Source organism: Eriocheir sinensis, chromosome 46 (genome assembly GCF_024679095.1).
Source record: "Eriocheir sinensis breed Jianghai 21 chromosome 46, ASM2467909v1, whole genome shotgun sequence".
In the NCBI taxonomy this organism is placed as follows: domain Eukaryota; kingdom Metazoa; phylum Arthropoda; class Malacostraca; order Decapoda; family Varunidae; genus Eriocheir; species Eriocheir sinensis.
In genome coordinates, this window is record NC_066554.1 from 9,278,616 (window position 1) to 9,293,353 (window position 14,738).

The 14,738-nt window shown below is 40.7% G+C and overlaps 1 protein-coding gene across 1 annotated transcript in view; it reads left to right on the forward strand.

Annotated features, from left to right (window-relative positions):
* Positions 1-14,738, forward strand: part of LOC126981055 (zinc finger matrin-type protein CG9776-like) — a 127,848-nt gene that overhangs the window by 54,033 nt on the left and 59,077 nt on the right. The gene's annotated exons all lie outside the window — the stretch shown is intronic.

The following is a 14,738-nucleotide window of genomic DNA, read 5'->3' on the forward strand; positions in this document are numbered from 1 at the left end:
CACAGCTCTTTTTCCCTCTCCGCACACCCTCTGGGCCGCTCTGTGTTTGTTCCAGTTCCGTGGTTTTTTTATACTCATATATATATCTGGTATTTGTTGGATTTGTTACTACTCCATATATATGTTTTTTGTATGCGTTCATTCAATATTTTTACTCCATATATTCTTTTTTCGTGTGTGCTGTGTGTGCATGCATATATCCATCTCGCATTTTTTCATGTTCAATTTATTATTATTTTCCCTTCAATCCTGACGCAAGAGCCAGGCCCCGCGCTGCCTGCATTACAAATATAGACAGAAAAATTATTAAAAAATGTGCATTCCGGGCCTGAAAGCGCCGATAAGCAGGTGTCATTCGTCTAGTGAAGAGATAACTGTTTTCCTCCCTGCAGATTTACAGTAATGTGGAAGTGAGATAATGAACATATGTTTAACTTTTTAATACTTTAAGGTCTTTGAGCGTGTCGCCTCTGTAACCTCGTGTATATTTGAGAAGTGCTATGAAGCTGTATTTCTTTTTTTTTTTATTCATCGTACTTTTTTTTTAAACTAATATATTTTTTTACTTGTATAACTCATTGCCCCTCACGTCGCTGTGTTCTGCATTGCGACATTATTTTCCGTTCAGTATGTTTATATTTCCACAGCGTTCCCCTATTACAACAGAGCAGACCAACGCAAAATACAGTAAGTTTTGCTCCCCAGCTTTTGGCCATTTCATTACTTAGCGTGGAAATGTGGTTATAAATTTATGGGGGCGGAGGGTGAAATAGCTATCCGTGTGTGTGGTGGGGGGGCATGTGTGTGTGTGTGTGTGTGTGTGTGTGTGTGTGTGTGTGTGTGTGTGTGTGTACTTTTATCTGGACAAATTATGAATAGCTCCAATAATGACATCCAGCGGCTTTACCTCATTATAAATCCATCACAGTGACGACCATCGATAACTGCTCATGATAACAGGCGCGTGGACTGAGCCGTGACAGGTGACTTTTTTTTTTTTTTGAGCCGCTTTCATCTGCGCCTAAAAAAAGAACGGTGGTGTGCTTCTGTTGTCCCCGCGTGTGTGGTGGTGATGTGCCGCGCGTCTGATGTGTTGGTGGCGGGGGCTGGCGGCGATGAGGGAACATACAAAAGTTAAAGATATTGTAGTGAAGATAAACAAGAATGAGAAGTGTAATTGGATAGCTCATACCAATAGTAAAACTGATAAGATATAGATAACCAAGAAGTTAGAACGGAAAGAGAACCATAGATGAGGGAACAGACAAAAGTTAAAGATATTGTAGTGAAGATAAACAAGAATGGGAAGTGTAGTTGTATAGCTCATACCAATAGTAAAACTGATAAGATATAGATAACCAAATTAAGAGTCGTGATATTAATGTATTGCAGAAGTTAGGGCGGAAAGAGAACCATAGATGAGGGAACAGACAAAAGTTAAAGATATTGTAGCGAAGATTAACAAGAATGGGAAGTGTAGTTGTATAGCTCATACCAATAGTAAAACTGATAAGATATAGATAACCAAAATAAGAGTCGTGATATTAATGTATTGCAGAAGTTAGGGCGGAAACAGAACCATTGATGAGGGAACAGACAAAAGTTAAAGATATTGTAGTGAAGTTAAACAAGAATGGGAAGTGTAGTTGTATAGCTCATACCAATAGTAAAACTGATCAAATATAGATAACCAAAATAAGAGTCGTGATATTAATGTATTGCAGAAGTTAGGACGGAAAGAGAACCATAGGAAGATGACCCCAGAGCAGTGGTTCTCAGCTGGTGGTCCATGGTGACTTTTTGGGTGGTCCACAGGATTTTTATTTTTTTTACAACAAAGGAGACAACTCAAGGGCACAAAAAAAGGAAACAATAATGAAAAAAGCCCGCTACTCGCTGCTCCTATCGCTACTCGTTGCTCCTAAGTATGTCCATTGTATTTGGTAATAAACTGGAAAATGAATGTACTTAATTTTAAATTGTATTGAAAGTTCAGTGCGAACGATTTAATCAAGATAAATAATTGACCATTCATTTCATTATATTATTAATATTTAAGAAATGTACTGGCAACCTTTAAGTTGTAGCTGCTAAGTAGCACTTCGAGTCACTTTCAGTTTCTAAATTTAATCTATTATAAAACGAACATCCATGATTTCCTGTACGAGTAGAAGTAACGAGCCATCTCGTTGATTCCTTTCAGCTGCCGCGCGGCTGCAAATTACACTGTCGTAAAGTGCTGTAGCTATAAAGTAGTCACCGAACTGCCGAGCTGATTGGCTGCACGGTTCGTCCTGTGTCCTAACACTGAAAAGCTTGTCAGTGAGAAGAGAATCCAAAAGTCTGGTTGCAAGGAAAATAATTCATCAAATTTGGAAGGATAGTGTTGATTACTTGTATACTCCTCCATAATTTCAAAATCCTGTTTGTTATAAATAAATTTCACGTCAAAATGATAGATACGTATGCATAAATTTCCAGGAAATTATGTTTGTAAGAAATATATTTCAGATTAAAATGTTAGCTGGCCATTATTTTATATCATTTCTTGAAATTGTTTTGAAGAAATATATTTCAAACCAAATACACGGTCCACGACATATCTTATGTTTGTGTGTTCTTTTCATTTTTTTTTTTCATCTGTATTCCGTCTTTCATTTTTTCCAAGAGATTACTTTTCTATCTCTTTCTGTTGTTGTTTTCGTATTCTTTTTTTCATTTCAATAGGTTTTTTTTTTACATTCGTTTGTTAAGCGATCTTTTGATTTCTTCGTTTCCATCTCTTGTCTTTCATCGCTGTGACCTGTCCTAGTGGTTTTTTTTTCTTTTGTTACATTTTTGGGAGATTGCCGTGTGATTCCCTACGTCGGAATTTTTATTTTCACTTGCGTCCCATCACCGTGACATTTCCATTATTTCTGCGTGTTTCTTTAATCCATCTTGGTGACATTTCCATCACATTTTCATGGAAGTCATTTTCCTTGTATTCATTATTATCTCTAATTTACATTTCGCCAACAAAACATTTCCTTCCCCTCAATTTATTCTAATCAAAATCTTTTTTCTCATTTTCATATTTTTCTTTTTGATTCTTTTTCTCTATTTTTGTATTCATTATTATCTCTAATTTACATTTCGCCAACAAAACATCTTCTCCCCTTCAATTTATTCTAATCATATTTTTTTCTCTCATTTTCATATTTTTCTTTTTGATTATTTTTTCTCTATTTTTCTTGTATCGTGTTTTTTCTTCTTTATGCCTTTAAGCGACACGACACTTCTTTTACGTAACTCAAATCTTGATTCTTGTGTTATTTTTCTTCTCTTCTTTTTCCGCTTTCTTTGATTCCTCTGTTTTGTCGAAGTTTTTCTTGACTCGTATTTTTCTTTCCTATTTAACAATCCATTAGCGAGACTTTCCTTACATTTTCAGATTATTCTAATCGTAATTCTTTTAAGTTATTTTCATTTTTTTTTCTCTATTTCATCGTCCGCTTTTTCTTTATTTTTCCCGTATGGTATTGTGTTTAAGTCATCATTGAGGCATTTCTTATACAATGATATTTTAATCGTAACATTTAACATTTTCAAAATATTCTAATCGTAATTCTTTTAAGTTCTTTTCATATTTTTTTTCTCTATTTCATCGTCCGCTTTCTCTTTATTTTCCCCGTATGGTATTGTGTTTAAGTCACCATTGAGGCATTTCTTATACAGTGATATTTTAATCGTAATTCTTATGGTTCGTTTCATATTTTTCTTTCTCTATTTCATCGTTGTTTTCTCTTATTCTTTCACGTATTGTATTTTCCTGTTTGCAGTACATCGGAGACCTTCCTCCCTTCTCTCTCTCATGTTGTTCTAATCGTCCTTCGTGATTGCTTACTTCTCCACTTTCCCTTTCTTTGACTTTTTTTCTGTATTGAATTATTATAGTCGTAATTCTTGCAGTTCTTTATTTTTTTATATATATTCACATGTTATCGGGATAATCTAAAGCTGTTTCTGTCCTCCTCTTCCCCCTTTTTCACTGTTGTTTTCTTTCATTCTACCACATATTGTATTTTTTTCTATGTTGCTATCCATCAGAGAGGTCATCCTTCCTTCACTTTCCATGTTATTGTAATCATTTGTGTGTTTACTCTTATTTTTTCCTATTTTCCCTTTATTTCACTGTTGTTTTCTTTCATTTTACCACATATTGTATTTTTTTCTATTTTGCTACCCATCAGAGAGGTCATCCTTCCTTCACTTTCCATGTTATTGTAATCATTTGTGTGTTTACTCTTATTTTTTCCTATTTTCCCTTTATTTCACTGTTGTTTTCTTTCATTTTACCACATATTGTATTTTTTTCCATTTTGCTACCCATCAGAGAGGTCATCCTTCCTTCACTTTCCATGTTATTGTAATCGTTCGTGTGTTTACTTTCATCTTCCTATTTTCTCTCTCCTGACTTGTTTTCCGGTCACGTTATACATCCGTGGGAGACGCTGCCCCGCTCTCCGCCTTCTATTTGCGCTACCGATGTAATTTCAGAAGCCAAAGGACTACAATTTCCCGCTGTCTCCATTTTTGTCTCTGTTATCGGCCGCCATCATGAGACCAGTGAGCTTTAATCTGTTTTCTCTCCGTCATTTATATTTGGTCCTGAACGTGACATGCAATCTGTGTTTGTTCATGCCTCCGTCTGCCTCTGGTTCTGGGTCCTTCAGACAGGTTATATGTTTATTTTGCGTTATTCGTGTATTTGTTTCCCATTTCGTTCTTATTTCTCTTTGTATTCATTCTTTTCCTTCCTTTATTTCCTTATATTCACATGTTCTCTAGTTTTTTTTATTGTCATTCTTTTGTTTTATTTATTATCTTTCTATCGATTTTCTTATTTCTCTTGTTTCATTATTTTCTTAATCATCTTGCTTTATTTCTTTTTTCATTATCTTCCTTTCGAGTTTCTTCTCAGGCTTTTTTTTATTATCTTTTACTTATTTACTTCGTTTCAGCATCTTCCTCTTCTTGCTTTTTATCCACTGTTTTTTTATTTCTTTATATTTTCACCCGCCTTACTTAGATCAGCGAGGCGCACCATCATGTTTCGTCGTTGTAACATCTGTTTGTTTGTTTTCTGTCCGTTACCAAAAGATCTGAAAACTGGATTGACAGAATAGCAAAAAAAAAAAAAAAAAAAAAAACGAGAAAATATCCTTTGGTGACTTTTGGAAACGCTTCGATATCAACGTACTGAATGATTGTGAATAAATAAATGAAAAAAACTTACTGAATACCACAGAGCTACAATAAGGAACTACCCGCCTATACGTATATTGAAGGGACACCATAGTTTGCTTTTCGGTCAGGGAGCCTCGGACACACAAATGTTTACTTTCCATTATTTGTGTATTTGCTTTCCATTTCGTTCTCCTTCTTTGTAATCTTCCTTTTCCCTCCTTCATTTTTTATCTTCGTCTCCTTTCCTTTGGCTCTGTTTTCTTTCTCATTTCATTATATTCCTCTTTGGTTTCTTTTAAGTTCTATTATTTGTGTATTTGCTTTCCATCTTGTTCTCATTCTTCTTTGTTATCTCCCTTTTCCCTCCCTCATTTTTTCTCTTCGTCTCCTTTCCTTCAGCTCTGTTTCCTTTAGCTCTATGGACTCACATATGTTTACTTTCCATTATTTGTGTATTTCCATCATCTCATTCTTCTTTGTAATCTTCCTTTTCCCTCCTTCATTTTTTATCTTCGTCTCCCTTCCTTTAGCTCTGTTTCCCTTCTCATTCCATTATATTCCTCTTTGGTTTAAGTTCTATGGATTATTTCCCGGATATTTTCTTTTCCTGCTTTATACTTTCTCTCGCTTAACGTTCACACGAGGCCAATCCATACATGTTGCCTGTTCGCTCCGGGACTCGCCGTCACGCCACGCCCTCTCCTGGCGGCACATGTTTCTTAAGGGCAGGCTGAGTAGCTGAGAGTGGCGGACTAGAGGAGATATGAGAGAGAGGCGTAGGGGAGAGAACGGGAAAGGATGATGAGCCGGAAGGATGGTTACGGAAGAGAATGGAAAGAAGAAATGGAAGCCAGAACAAGAGCGAATGGAAGAGCGGTAAAGTAAGGAGACATGCGTATTCTGTGCCCCTTAAAGGAAATTCAGACGTTTAGTGAACAGAGTTGGGCATATTTTCTATATTGCCTATCACAGAAGTGTGCCTCCGTCTCAAAACCGTTTGTCTACCGAATGTGTTTTTGGTCACACCCACTCCTCTGTGCCGGGACGCAACTCTCGACTGACACTGATTTAACCCGGTAGCAGCGATGGGCCAAATTTGTGGCTTTACCGTGTACCAGTGACGGGCCAAATTTGTGGCTTTACCGTGTACCAGCGACGGGCCAAATTTGTGCCATGATATAAACCCCCAAAATAGATAATACACAAGCTGATCACAAATGCTTCAAAGTACATTATGAAATGGTTTGTGTGAGGGGTGATTTTTTCTCATCTCTCTCGCTTGGAGTTACCATCAAGAAACATGATTAAGGACTCTATGCGCCCCGCCCACGCCAGTAGTTTTTTTTTTGTGTGTGTGTGTTTGGTCTATGGTTCAAACATGGACGCTCATAGAAGAAGTCACACGTGTTGGTGAACGCTACTCCTGTGTCGTCACAAAATATCCTCACCAAAATCCTGACGCTAAAAACTTTGTTGTTAATACAGATGTGATGATCGATTATCGGAAGAATCCTGAACACAATAATGTGACGTGACTTTTTCTTCTACAGGCGAATCCCAAGCCGATACTTTGCCGGAGGGCCAGGGAAAGGAGGAGGAGGGAAAGGAGGAGAAAGAAGGGGGGAATGGAAAGGACATAAAGGAGAAAATGCAACAAAAATAACACCACAGACTAAAACAACAACAACAACAATAACAATAAACAAAATCGAGAAGAAAAGGAAGAGGGAAAAGAGAAAACAAAACAACTGAGAGAGAGAGAGAGAGAGAGAGAGAGAGAGAGAGAGAGAGAGAGATGCAAAGATAAATAATGCAAATAGATGAAATTGAAAAGTGAAAAGCAAAATTGAATGGAAGAGAAGATAAGGTGTGTGTGTGTGTGTGTGTGTGTGTGTGTGTGTGTGTGTGTGTGTGTGTGTGTGTGTGTGTGTGTGTGTGTGTTGGGGGATTTGGACACCTGTTTGTTACCCAGTCAGTTCATTTATTAGATTACTTCATGGTTCTCTCTCTCTCTCTCTCTCTCTCTCTCTCTCTCTCTCTCTCTCTCTCTCTCTCTCTCTCTCTCTCTCTCTCTCTCTCTCTCTCTCTCTCTCTCTCTCTCTCTCTCGTGATGGAGGGCGACAGCGGTAGGTACGGTATGCATGAACGAGGAGGAATGGCAGAAGAGGAAAGAGGTGGAAGAGCAGAGAGAGGTGGAATGTGCGTCTTCACTAAAAAGGAGGAAGAGGAGGAGAGGAGGAGGAGGAGAAGGAGGAGGAGGAGGAGGAGGAAAATGCAAAAGGAAGAGTAAGTGGCTCATAAGCTTTCTTCGCGGGGAAAAGTGAAAGTATGTGAAAGGAGGAGGAAGAAGAGGAGGAGGAGGAAGAAGAAAAGAAGGAAGAGGAGGAAGAGTAGGAGGAGGGAGTATAATAATACTTGAACGTGTGAGAGAGAGAGAGAGAGAGAGAGAGAATTAAACATAGACAAAAGGGAAAAAAGAAAAGGAGAAAAAGGAAAAAAGAGGTAAAGAAATTTGAATATATCCATAAAAAAAAAAATCAGTTTATGGAAATAGAGGATGTGTGGAGCATATTTTTCCCTTTAGAGAGAGAGAGAGAGAGAGAGAGAGAGAGAGAGAGAGAGAGAGAGGTGCTGGGGGGCTAATGTTCCATAATCGGCCTTCGTTTTCTATTTGGCCGCTTCGGATTTTCTAGCGGATGCGCATGGAAAGAGCATGGGGCGAGGGGGGAGCGGGGGTGACTGGGGGGGGGGATGTAGTCTGAGGGGGAGGCGGGGGGAAGGGGGCTTGCTGGGTGGGACGGAGAAGAGGAGGGGGGGGAAGAGGAGCCGAGCGGATGGTATGGCGTGGTTGAGCGTTTGAAATAAAGAGGATTTCCAGCTCAGTAACGCGTCCAGGAATACGGTGTGGCTTGGTATATGGTGTGTAACTGTGTGTCATTAAAATAGTGTGTAGGAAATTAAATGGTATGTCCTGTTCCTTCACTTCTCCTCTCCTCCTTATCCCCATCCTTTTTCTCACTTTTCCTCTTCTTCCTCCTGGTCCCCCTCCTCTTTTTCTTCCCTTTTTCTTCTCCTCCTATTCCTTGACTGTTTTTCCCCTCCTGCTTCTCCTTCTCTAGACTTTTTCCTTCTTTTTTTCACTCCTTTCTCCTGCTCCTTTTCTTCCTTCTTTTCGTTCTTTCTCGTTCTCTTTGTCTTCCTTTTCCTGGTGAAATTAAAATCATTGTGTGTGTGTCATTAAAATGTTGTGTAGGAAATTAAATGGTGTGTCCTGCTCCTTCACTGTTCCTCCTCTCCTCCTTATCCCCTTCCTTTTTCTCACTTTTCCTCTTCTTCTTCCTGGTCCACCCTCCTCTTTTTCTTCCCTTTTTCTTCTCCTCCTATTCCTTTACTGTTTTTCCCCTCCTGCTTCTCCTTCTCTAGACTTTTTCCTTCTTTTTTTCACTCCTTTCTCCTGCTCATTTTCTTCCTTCTTTTCGTTCTTTCTTGTTCTCTTTGTCTTCCTTTTCCTGGTGAAATTAAAATCATTGTGTGTGTCCTCCTTATCCCCTTCCTTTTTCTCACTTTTCCTCTTCACTTTTCCTCTTCTTCCTCCTGGTCCCCCCCCTCTTTTCTTTCCCTTTTTCTGCTCCTCCTATTCCTTGACTGTTTTTCCCCTCCTGCTTCTCCTTCTCTAGACTTTTTCCTTCTTTTTTTCACTCCTTTCTCCTGCTCATTTTCTTCCTTCTTTTCGTTCTTTCTCGTTCTCTTTGTCTTCCTTTTCCTGGTTTTTACTGTGATGTGTGTGGCAGATGTTCGATAAGGTGCGGTGTGATGTGGTATGTTGATGTGAAGGAAGGGGTGGATAGACACACGTGTTAATTAAGACGGGGTTCTCTGGTATGGTATTGTGTGTAGTGGTATAGTGTGGTTTATTGTCCGCAGCGAATTGAATGGTATAATGTTGTAGTGTGTGGTGTGAGTAGTGAGATGAATTGCATATGGTGTAGAATGGTGCACTGTGTATAGCGAATGGAATGGCATTGTGTGATAGTGTTGGTTGTGTAGCAAATGGAATGATATAGCGAGAGAGAGAGAGAGAGAGAGAGAGAGAGAGAGAGAGAGAGAGAAACACAAAAGCTATCACTATTTACCTTAAGTATACTCTAATTAAGATGCCTTTAAAAAAAATAGGCCTATGGAGACGGTGCTACATTATTTCCTCATAAAAAAAGGTCCTATAAACATTATTAGTAAAGAAATTCAAGTCAATATTGTATAGATAGATAGATAGACAGATAGATAGATAGATAGGTGTAGTGTGTGTGGAGTGAAGTAGTGGTGTGGTGTTGTCTGGCGTGTGGTGTTGAGGGAAATTGATAATGTAGTATGAAGAATGAAGTGTTTGTGGTGTGGTTTAGAGTTTGGGGTTGAAAGAAATAGATGGTATAGTGTGGATAGCGAAGTGATGGTGCGGTGTGGTGTGGTGTTCATTAAAGAAGAGGTATTAGTGGTAGTATTGTGCATAGTGAAGTGTTGGTGCGGTGTGGAGTGGCGTTTACTAAAGAGGATGTATTAGTGGTAGTAGCGTAGAGTGGTCTGCAGTGTGGTGTCAGACGCGTTAAGGTCAAATAATTGCGTTTCATGGAGAGTGCAATGAAAAATAGTAAAAATAATCAAAAAAATAATAAAAAATAATCAAAATAGAGGTAGTAGCGTAGAGCGGTGTGCAGTGTGGTGTCAGACGCGTTAAGGTCAAATAATTGCGTTTCATGGAGAGTGCAATGAAAAATAAGCCGTGTGGAACGTATTCTGTTGTTCTGCCTGGGCTTTGGTGAGGTAAGAGCAGCAAAACGTGAGGTGATGCAGAATTTTACATGACAGTGTTTCAGAGAGTATTATATGACGTGTCGGGAAGCAAAAGGAAATTGTATAACATGTTCAACGGGCGTAAAATAAAAGCTACGTGGACTGTTTGTTGTGTGTGGTGAGAGAAATTCATTGAGCTTAGTCTGGCAAAACGTGAGTTGATGTAGTTTGTCGTGGTGGCAAAAGAGGAATGTGGTGTATATTTATGGAGTGAGAGGGCAGTGTAAGGTGGCATTAGACCGAAGTATAGGTGAGAGCAGTCTGAGAGGATATCATAGGGGTGGGAGGAGAGAAGGAAAAGAGAGAGAGAGAAGCGAGGGGTGAGGAAGACTGCAGCATTTATGTGATTTAAAAAACTTGTGAAAGAGAGGATGGGAGGGTGCTGGAGAAGGAAGAGAGAGAGAGGATATGAGAAGGGAGAGGTGAGGAAGACTGCAGCATTCATGTGATTTAAAAGCTTGTGAAAGAGAGCATGCAAGGAGAGAAGGAAGAGAGAGAGGATGGGAAGCGAGAGGTTTTTTTTTTTTTTTTTTTTTGTACGTCGCGGCCCATTGCGCCGGTAGGCTTCCTCCCGGTGGGGCCTGATGGTCGGCTCAGCCCGTTCTGGCGCAGGCGAGTGTTTATAGTGGCGCCATCTTGCATTGGCTCATGCTGCCCTCCCGGAGCTCATCTTTAATCCTAGAATCTATAGTCCGGGTTGATTGGTGGTCTTCTGGACAGCATGTGTGGCGGCGGCTGAGAAATCCCAGCTTGGTGGCACCGGGCGGGGATTGAACTCGCGTCCTCCTGAACGCGGTGCCGTCACTCTGTCGACTCAGCCACCGCCTCCCCATAAATTTAAAATTTAAAAAGCTTGTGAAAGAGAGGATGGGAGGGTGGCGGAGAAGGAAGAGAGAGATGATGGGTAGCGAGAGGTGATTCAAAAAGCTTGTGTAAGAGAGGATGGGAGGGTGCTGGAGAAGGGAGAGAGAAAGGATGGGAAGCGAGAGGTGATTTAAAAAGCTTGTGAAAGAGAGGATGGGAGGGTGGTGGAGAAGGGAGAGAGAGGTGAGGAAGACTGCAGCATTTAGGAGATTTAAAAAGCTTGTGAAAGAGAGGATGGGAGGGTGGTGGAGAAGGGAGAGAGAGGTGAGGAAGACTGCAGCATTTAGGAGATTTAAAAAGCTTGTGAAAGAGAGGATGGGAGGGTGGAGCAGGAAGAGAGAGAGAATGAAAAGCGAGACGGGAGAAAGACTGCAGCATTTATAAGATCTAAAAAGCTTGTGAGAGGATGGGAGGGTTGGAGGAGAGAAGGAAGAGAGAGAGTATGTGAAGCGAGGGGTGAGAAAAACTGCAGCATTTATGAGATTTAAAAACCTCGTGAAAGCGAGGATGGGAGGATGGTGGAAAAGGAAGAGAGAGAGAGAGAGAGAGAGAGAGAGAGAGAGAGAGAGAGAGAGAGAGAGAGAGAGAGAGAGAGAGAGAGAGAGAGAGAGAGAGGGAGTTGATGTGTGGGAGTATGTGTGTGGGAGTATGTATGTGGGATTATGTATGTGGGAGTATGTGTGTGGGAGTATGTATGTGGGATTATGTATGTGGGAGTATGTATGTGGGAGTATGTATCAGGGAGTATCTATGTGGGATTATGTGTGTGGGAGTATGTATGTGGGAGTATGTATGTGGGAGTATGTGTGTGGGAGTATGTGTGTGGGAGTATGTATGTGGGATTATGTATGTGGGAGTATGTATGTGGGAGTATGTGTGTGGGAGTATGTATGTGGGATTATGTGTGTGGGAGTATGTATGTGGGAGTATGTATGTGGGAGTATGTGTGTGGGAGTATGTATGTGGGATTATGTATGTGGGAGTATGTATGTGGGAGTATGTGTGTGGGAGTATGTATGTGGGAGTATGTGTGTGGGAGTATGTATGTGGGAGTATGTATGTGGGAGTATGTGTGTGGGAGTATGTATGTGGGATTATGTATGTGGGAGTATGTATGTGGGAGTATGTATGTGGGAGTATGTGTGTGGGAGTATGTATGTGGGATTATGTATGTGGGAGTATGTATGTGGGAGTATGTATGTGGGAGTATGTGTGTGGGAGTATGTATGTGGGATTATGTATGTGGGAGTATGTATGTGGGAGTATGTGTGTGGGAGTATGTATGTGGGATTATGTATGTGGGAATATGTATGTGGGAGTATGTATGTGGGAGTATGTGTGTGGGAGTATGTATGTGGGATTATGTATGTGGGAGTATGTGTGTGGGATGAAGGATGAAAGAACGCGGACAGAAGGAGAATGGAGAGTAGTCACAGGCAGCGGATTTTAAGGGATTACTCAATTGGATTTCTTTCTCATCTTCACCGATCCCTTGATGACCTCCGCTTCTCCGCTTGTTGTTCTTGCTTCGTTTTATGCTTGCACTCTATTCTCGTTTTACATTTCCGAAGGGTGTACGAAAGAAAATACAAAATGATAATAAAATGAAAGCAGAAAGAAGCCAAACTATCAACTGTAGGTGCACAGGTCTTCAGGGGATCCAGGAAAATTAAATACCGTCTTTTAATTCCATCCAGACAAACACCAGCGACTTAATACGCAATTTTTGGCCTCCTCATGAAAGCCAATATTTTTATAGAGCTTCACAATATTGATGCCTCTTCCAGCGTCCGACAGTCACATGCAGCTTCGGTTAGAGATTGAGTTTATGGATACAAAAATAATATGCTTTTCAATGGGGAAGGGAAGGGGCGCATTTTTTTTTAACTTGAGTGAGCAGACTATAATCAGCTGTTCACCCTTCTACCCAGGTTATTGCAGAATCCCCGACTATAGAAACAACAGAGAACATGAACAGTCTTAAGAGGAGGAGGAGGAGGAGGAGGGAGAAGAGGAGGAGGAAGAAGAGAATGAGGAGGACGAGGAGGACGAGGAGGAGGAGGAGGAATAAGAACAAAAACAAGAACAAGAAGAAGAACAAGAAGAAAAAGAAGAAGAAAAAAAGAAAAGGGGAAGAGAAAGAGTAAAAGGAAGAGGAAGAGGAAGGAGAGAGTTTTCTTTTCTTTTTTTTGTCATCAGCCGAATGTTAGAAGGAGGAAGAGAACGAAGAAAAGGAGGAGGACGAGGAGGAGGAGGAGGACGAGGAGGAGGAGGGGGAATAAGAACAAGAACAAGAAAAAGAACAAGAAGAAAAAGAAGAAAAGAAGAAAAAAGAAGCTTCCCTCACGCGGCTTACAGCACAACACGCTAAAACCATCATCCCCGCCTTCCTGTCCATAGCGAGTTCCCTTCTCTACAACGAACTCTCTCCTCCTCATTCACTGGACCCTTCCGCCATAAAAAGACTTCCCCTAATTATTATTTTTTTGTTCGGCGCACCGGAACAGATTCATCCCCATCTCATTTTTTCCTTCTCAATTTCGACCTAACTCATTTCCGCATTTCATTTATTTTGGGAACTCCGTCATTACACAGGTTTCACGTATTTTTTTCATTTTTATATTCATTTTTTCGTTCATATCGTCCTCCAAAGCCTCTCTCTCTCTCTCTCTCTCTCTCTCTCTCTCTCTCTCTCTCTCTCTCTCTCTCTCTCTATCTCTCTCTCTCTCTCTCTCTCTCTCTCTCTCTCTCTCTCTCTCTCTCTCTCTCTCTCTCTCTCTCTCTCTCTCTCTCTCTCTCTCTCTCTCTCTCTCTCTCTCTCTCTCTCTCTCTCTCTCTCTCTCTCTCTCTCTCTCTCTCTCTCTCTCTCTCTCTCTCTCTCTCTCTCTCTCTCTCTCTCTCTCTCTCTCTCTCTCTCTCTCTCTCTCTCTCTCTCTCTCTCTCTCTCTCTCTCTCTCTCTCTCTCTCTCTCTCTCTCTCTCTCTCTCTCTCTCTCTCTCTCTCTCTCTCTCTCTCTCTCTCTCTCTCTCTCTCTCTCTCTCTCTCTCTCTCTCTCTCTCTCTCTCTCTCTCTCTCTCTCTCTCTCTCTCTCTCTCTCTCTCTCTCTCTCTCTCTCTCTCTCTCTCTCTCTCTCTCTCTCTCTCTCTCTCTCTCTCTCTCTCTCTCTCTCTCTCTCTCTCTCTCTCTCTCTCTCTCTCTCTCTCTCTCTCTCTCTCTCTCTCTCTCTCTCTCTCTCTCTCTCTCTCTCTCTCTCTCTCTCTCTCTCTGCTCTCTCTCTCTCTCATCTAAACCTTCCTTTTTTTTTTCATTCTAAGCTTATTCGGAGGAACAAGTGTCTTTCACATGCCGTTAAGTCTCATCTTTTTGTAATAACTTTAGAAAATTCACAACTGAAAGAGCATAAAAAACCTTCTCTGTTTATTGGTTCTTCCCTATTAGTCCTTCCCCCTCTCAGTAAGTCTTTTTACCCTTCCAGTGACACACATTCTCCTCCCCTTCCTCGCCCTCCTCTTCCTTCGGGTCATTCAACAAAACCGACGCTTCAAATATTTCTATTTTCCCCGTGAACCCCCCGCTAATAAGTCCCCTCTCCATCGCCGTTCTTTTCAGTCACTTGATTAAAATTCGCTCCTTATTATTTCATATTTTCGTCTCACTAAAAACAAAAAAAAGCTTCTCTAATTAAGTCTGCATGCGGCCCGTCAATAAAACAACCCCTTTATTATTTTCGCTCAAGCTTTCATCGAACCAAACAACTTCCGCAATTATATTTTGGCCGAGCCGCGCGCACACACACA